Source organism: Epinephelus moara, chromosome 16, assembly GCF_006386435.1.
Source record: "Epinephelus moara isolate mb chromosome 16, YSFRI_EMoa_1.0, whole genome shotgun sequence".
Lineage (NCBI taxonomy): Eukaryota > Metazoa > Chordata > Actinopteri > Perciformes > Serranidae > Epinephelus > Epinephelus moara.
In genome coordinates this window covers 4,173,885-4,179,884 of record NC_065521.1, presented here as the reverse complement: position 1 = coordinate 4,179,884, position 6,000 = coordinate 4,173,885, and the positions used below count along the sequence as shown (strand labels likewise).

Here is a 6,000-nt window from a genome sequence, read left to right as displayed (position 1 = left end):
ATATATATATATATATATATATATATAACAAGTTCATAACAGACACAGTTAAAATCAGTCAGGGTTACATGGCGATAAATCACATCAGCATAGTCAAACACTGACAGGAAGCTTGTTCCCACAATCTTCTTTCTAAAAGATAAAGAAAAACAGGACCTCTTTCTGTATAAAAAAGAAAACAAAAAAAGCTAAGCTTCATTCTTCATTCTTTTTGTNATATATATATATATATATATATATATAACAAGTTCATAACAGACACAGTTAAAATCAGTCAGGGTTACATGGCGATAAATCACATCAGCATAGTCAAACACTGACAGGAAGCTTGTTCCCACAATCTTCTTTCTAAAAGATAAAGAAAAACAGGACCTCTTTCTGTATAAAAAAGAAAACAAAAAAAGCTAAGCTTCATTCTTCATTCTTTTTGTTAGTGCATCAATATGTTGTTTGAAGGTGAATTTGTCAGCAGTCCAGATGCCTAAATATTTATAATGTGGAACTTGATCAGTGATTGTACCATTTTAAGTGCAGATTTGGAGAATACTGTGGTTAATACTTTTGGCTTTGGAGAACAGCATACATTTAGTTTTAGCAGCATGTAATACAAGTTTGACATGTATAAGTGCATTTTGCAACAGCACTGGTCCTAAGATTGAACCTTGAGGGACACGTTTTGTTATTGGTAAAAACTCTGATCTAACATTTCCCACTTTTACACACTTGTCTGCCAGAGGGGTAATTGTTGAACCAATGGCTTGTGGATCAAATCCAATTTCTGATAGTCTTTGCAGAAGGAGGGAATGATCAACTGTATCAAAGGCTTTTAATAAATCGATAAAAAGAGCAACACTGTGCTTCCTATTGTCTACAGCTAACACAATGTCATCTAAAATTAAGGAAGTAGCAGAGATGGTGCTATGATCTGTTTTGGTGGGGGTAAATACAGCATATCTAGCTAAGAATGACTTGAGTTGATTGTTTATTAATGATTTATGGAATTTAGACAGTCAAACAGTTTTAAAATTGGACAGTAGTTGTTTGAATATAGAGTGATCCAGTGATGTCTTATGTCTGCCAAACTCAGATCTGACACAATGAATCATCACAAGGAAAGTCCTGTGGCCCAGGAGGCAGAGCGGGTCATCCATTAATCAGAAGTTCAGCTGTTCATTTCCTGACTTCTCTAGTCTGCATGTCTAAGTATTCTTGGGCAAGATACTAAACTCCACTGCCTCAAAAAAAAAAAAAAAGGTAGCAATTTGCATGCACCTTTTTAAGTAGTTCCAACTCTGGCATTATTGAGAAAATCATCTTAGAATTTTATAAACTCAAATAGTTTAGTACAACCAACATGATTTCCTTTGACCTCAAAAAAACAAATTTTTAAAATAAGTCATCAACTGACTAAAACACATTGATGAAACAAATGTAATTTTTTCTGTATTTACAAACTTCTTTATTTTAAGCATTCAACTAACCCCTTGAATTTTTTTACGGTACAAATTGCTCTCAGTGACTGTTCCATTGGGGTGTGCATGGGTTTAAGCTCAGTAGCCGGTGGCACATTGAATGGTAGCCTCAGCTGTAAGTGTGTGAATGTGTGTGTGAATGTAACATGTAGTGTTAAAAGAGCATTGAGTGGTTGGAAGATTAGAAAGGCACTTTCCAAGTGCCGGTCCATTTACCATTTAAAAAAAGGAGAGTAGTGTGAGTAATATATTTCTATAAATATATTTACACACTTTGGTCAAGTAATTCCATAAATGAGTAAAGCTTTTCACCACATTTAAACCACAGATGGAATAAATGTAGAGAAAGCAGCCAAAGGAGTGTTTTCTTTGAAATTCTGAATTCGGCACTTTCACTATAAAATGTCACAGGCACTGGTAGAATTTCACCTCTAATGAAACAAATACTCACCCCCACTCTGGCTTGAATCAGCTGAGTAAGCCCTTACATCCAACACCTTTGTCAGGGAAGTGATGATTGATGATTTTCACTCTCAATCACCCACACTGAGACGGCAACATCATTTACAGTTCACATGCAAGTCTCCCAAAACCCCGTCAGCAAGAATCAAAACAGAATTCTCACCTCATCATCATGTGCTCAGTCATGTTGTGGGATCAGAAAGTAGAGTCATCAAAGCTTTTATCACACTGTTGAAATTCACACGAGAACACCGTAGTATGCCGTATTGGCTGTACTGTACACAGACACCCCTGTACTTCTGATCTGCGGCGCCAGCTGCACGTGAAAAAATGATGCATCGTTTCCAGCTCACATCAGCATCACTCATGTCTGACAATTTATCAGAGCCGATGCCAAGTGTCTGAAGCATCTAAGAATTCAAATGGAATTGATGAACCGTACAGTGCTGCAAACTGTCTGGTTGAAAAACTTCCAGTGTATTTAAAATGGTCAGGAGAAAAGTGGCCTCATATTGAGCTTGGAATGAATGGATGCTAGAAAAAGCAACAGTGGATTAAAACTAAGTACATTTACTCAAGTACTATACTTAAGTACAATTTTTTGGTGCTTGTACTTTTTTTAACATTATACTTCTACTCCACTACAGTTCGGAGGGAAATATTATATTTATTAGTGCACTACATTTATCTGACAGCTTCAGTTAATTTAAAAATTAAGATTTTTGCACACAAAATGAACAAATAGCTTGTTGAATAGGTTCCATCATCAGTTTAACTCCCTAACAGTTTATACAAGCACAGCTGAAATGATTAGTGGATTAATCAAATAATTAGTCGCTTTACAGAAAATTAACTGCCAACTATTTTGATCATCATTTGTCATTTTTCTTATGTAAAAAACTTTCATGGTCCCATCTTCACAAATTTGAAGATTCAATACTTTTCCTTTTTATCATTATAAAAATCAAACAATCAGTTGATTTATTAATAAAATATCCAGCAGACTAATCCATGGTAAAAATCCTCCTCAGTTCAAAATGAGCTCCACCCGAATCAACTACAGTAAAGACTTGCTTTTACAATAATCCATTAGTCATAAGAATATAAGAATAAGCCTAAAAAAAAAGAAGATAAAAAATAAAAAATAAACTAAATAGGCTGTATACATATATGTTTTAAAAAAGAAGAAGAATAGGCCTAAAACAAACAAAAAACAAACAAAAAAAGCACCAGATCTACTGTGTCATTTTGTTCATGCATTAAAGCCTGATACTGTAAATCAGAAAACACAAGTTTTGCATCCTCTGTCATTCAAGCAGTGCATTTTGTATGATCACAACTTCAACTCACTTTAATGTTGCAACTGGTAAATGCAGAGCTCATTTTAAATGCTTTATATACTGCTGGGAAGTTTAATCTATAATTATACATCATAATTTATGAGTTGATTATATTTTGTATTATTAATCCATGTTTTCAAAGTGATAAAAGCAGACAAAGAAATGTAGGGGAGTAAAAAGTACAATGTTTCCCTCTGAGATGTAGAGAAGTAGACTCATAAAAAAGAACAAAATGGAAATACTCAAGTACAGGCACCCCAGAATTCTCTAAATTTTAATAGCAGTTGCAAAGTATTCTGTTTCTACTCAATACTAAATACTAACAACTACTAATATTTTCATATCACAATTAATAATTAATCTGGAAAATGAAAAAAACAAAATAACAACAACAACACACATAAGAAACCAGAATGTATTTTAAATAAAGCAGCAAAATGGGGCTTGTTCATTAAAAAAAAAAAAAAAAAAAATCAGTGGGAGGATCCCCCGATCCCCCCACAGAGGCCAGGGCAAAGCCCTAGATGTCCTCAAGTCCTAGAAACGGACCTGGATAGAAGTAAGACAAAGATGCAAGGACAGTTTTCCCATGTTGTGCACATATTTACACAACTAACTCTCCATTACAGGACAGCAAAATATCTCCTGTTCATACCGTTTTGTTTTTAGTACAACATTAGTAAATCTAAGGTTATCTAAATTAATGTAGATATACAGTAATTATTTGATTAATATTATAGTAATCTAAATGCCAACTTTCTAAATGGTAAATCTGAAACCTAAATCTAGAAGTTGGCTCACTTTAAATCTTACTGACGTCCAATGACATAAACCAAAAGTGGTTGCTGAACACTCACATGTACGCGCACGCGCGCACACACACACACACACACACACACACACACCCACACACACACACACACACACACACACACACAGTTTTCAGTTCTATTCTCTCACAAGTTTTGAGATACCCTTCTTTGAGACTTTTATACGATGAGGTTTTAACACCAAAAAAGCAATTTCCATTCATCGCTGCTGTATCAGGGTGGTGAGGAAGGTCTCATTTTTAGTGAACAAACACTTTAAAGGAGCATAGCTGTAATGTTCACATGCAGAATATGAACATGAATGCTGAAAATGCTCTAAAATGTCCCTGTGTACTTCAGATTTAATGCAGATGTGAATGTTACTCAGTGGATGTCTAGAGGGCAGAAAAAAACCAACATGAGGCGTAACTGATCAATATACTGAAATTGAAATAAAGAGAAATGCATCTTTGTTATTTGAAAAGCAGCAAGGAACTAATTTGTATTGTTTAGTTCCATTCAAGCTTCAAAGAAATCCTATTTGTTTAGGAACAGCACCAACTACACTCTGTAATACTATAGATGTATTAGGATTCATGTATTCCTGATGGAGGTACTCCGACGAATAAGATAATTAACCTGAACAGTGAAAGCTCTACATTGTTGTTGAAGACAGAACATTTGGACTGAGGCAGATTAAACGTGTGGAAAAAGCCGTTATTTTGCTTGGGTGTTTGAACTTTTGCACAAACACGGCTTGTTTGTTCTTTGTGCTTGGGTATAAAACTGCTTACTTTCCAACAAACATATTTTTTCAGGTTGTCAGAGCAGCGTTTGGAAAGTGTAAAGGTTTTCGTCGCAGTTTCTTGTTGTGTTGTGTTGTGATTTGCTGAGAACATAGGCTTTGACTTTCCTCCGTCTCCTGCTGTGGGTATAAATAGTGAGTGGATATCTCACAGCTTTACTGTGCCCTTTGCCTCTGAGACTGTCACCAGGTGAGTGTTGAGTGTTTACCTTTATTCTAACATCCACTACTAGAAACATTTCTTAAGATAGTAGGATGATAAATATTTTGAAATTATTATTATTTTTTTTTAGTTTTAGCAGCTCAACTGAAACTTTTACAAACAATAAATTGACAAATGATATATGGTTCAGATTTTAATGCGAAGTACACCTCCTCCTTTTTATCTTTTGTCTGTTTGTTACTTTTTTGGGTTTCCAACCAAAATCATGCAATGGTGCAGTCCTCTTCAAACCTAGGCCTGTCTCTTACACTAAATTTGAGCAGCCGAAAACCATATTTCCTGTGAAATAAGTTCCCCTCTGAATCATTTCAAAGTATCTCCCTCGAAGAAGGGAAGACAGAGGCAAAGAGAAGGTTCTGCACGGAGGTGGTACGGTAAGCTCAGATTTTACTGTTTTACACCAAAACTTGAAATCATCTGGCTGGGATCATTACAAAGTGACGAAAATGGGAAAGACTTAGAATATGTGTAGAATTAGAGCGTGTGTTCAGTGAGAGCAGAACACAGTCGATGAGGATAAACCTTGTGAACATGTTCTTGTGCAAATATTTCAAATCATAAATTATTAACAACAGGAGTAGTGTCATGCACAAAAGCTTTCAGAGTGAGAAACACAACAGGCCTTGTTTAGTTTTTGCTGATATTTCTGGATGGGATCTTTTACCACTGCCTCGTGCTTTATCAGGTACTGATACTTTCACGGATACAGGAGCAGATTTTCTTTTAAGAAGTTTTCATTAAATGTCAGCAGCATAGTTCTGGAATATTTTCATAAATTTATATCACACACTTCCACAAAATGATCACATAAAGGTCTTCTTAATGAAACTGAAAATTATGACACTGATCTGTATACCCATTAGAGTGAAATTAAAGGGTTGTTTTTCTA

General features: G+C 35.1%; 1 protein-coding gene across 1 annotated transcript in view; it reads left to right on the top strand.

Moving 5' to 3' along the window:
- Window positions 1–5,061: 5,061 nt before the first annotated feature.
- Window positions 5,062–6,000, top strand: part of foxp3b (forkhead box P3b) — a 29,453-nt gene continuing 28,514 nt past the window's right edge. Inside the window, exons 1-2 of the mRNA XM_050066282.1 lie at window positions 5,062–5,078; window positions 5,426–5,485. The gene's annotated coding sequence lies outside the window, so the exon portion shown is untranslated. The remainder of the gene's footprint in view (window positions 5,079–5,425; window positions 5,486–6,000) is intronic.